Below are 764 nucleotides of genomic sequence, written 5' to 3'. Positions count from 1 at the left end.
CCGGCCCCGGCCCCGGCTTGACGCGACGCGGGGCCACGGGGCGACGCGGGGCGACGGCGGGCCTCGGGACCCCGCGGGCGAGGCGGAGCGGCTCCCAGCTGGCCCAGCGTTAGGCCCGCCGCGCAGAGGTCGGAGCCCTTGAGCGGGTTATGGCGTTGACCCCCACCCCCACCCCCCTCTACAATTCAGCTACACCCTGCAGTAAATGTCAGAAGTTTTGATTCTTCCCATGATAACTGCTTTGATGCTTTTTTGACATCTCAAATTTTTGACGTTTTTCCTTTTTTTTTTAGGGACCTCTGCTGTGCTGGGCGCCCCCCGCCCCCCGCAGGCGGTCTCTGCTGCCACTGCCTGTTGAACAGCCCAGTGCCCAGATGAAGAAGGACCCATCCCTACCGATGGCTGAATGGGTGTGATTCAGAGCGGGGGAGGGGGGGGCAGGCAGATCCCCATGCCCCACGCCTTGCCCCACTCTTGGAGGCATCAGAGGGTCAGGGAGGGAGATGACGGCTGTCAGGGCTGTCTGAGCAGTCTGTTGAGGTCGTACCACCTTTTACTGGAGGCCTGTTGCCCTCAGGGCTTTCTGGGGGAAATGGGGCAGGGCTGGGCCCCACCCTAGAGTTGCCAGATAAAATGCAGGATGCCTGATTAAATTTGAATTTAATCAAATTCAAATTTGACAACACAGAGCTTTTTAGTATAAGTATGTCCCAAATGTTGCATAGGATAAACTTAAACGAAATTTGTTGTTTATCTGAAATTCA

At 56.9% G+C, this 764-nt stretch overlaps 1 long non-coding RNA gene across 1 annotated transcript in view; it reads left to right on the top strand.

Moving 5' to 3' along the window:
• Positions 1–386, top strand: part of LOC117802739 — a 7,104-nt gene extending 6,718 nt beyond the window's left edge. The window contains exon 3 of the long non-coding RNA XR_004626247.1: positions 294–386. This is a non-coding gene — a long non-coding RNA (uncharacterized LOC117802739). The remainder of the gene's footprint in view (positions 1–293) is intronic.
• Positions 387–764: the final 378 nt, after the last annotated feature.

The sequence above is a fragment of the Ailuropoda melanoleuca genome, chromosome 6 (genome assembly GCF_002007445.2).
Source record: "Ailuropoda melanoleuca isolate Jingjing chromosome 6, ASM200744v2, whole genome shotgun sequence".
Classification (NCBI taxonomy): domain Eukaryota; kingdom Metazoa; phylum Chordata; class Mammalia; order Carnivora; family Ursidae; genus Ailuropoda; species Ailuropoda melanoleuca.
The sequence above is the reverse complement of the archived record's forward strand: the minus strand, read 5'-3'. Positions and strand labels throughout refer to the sequence as shown.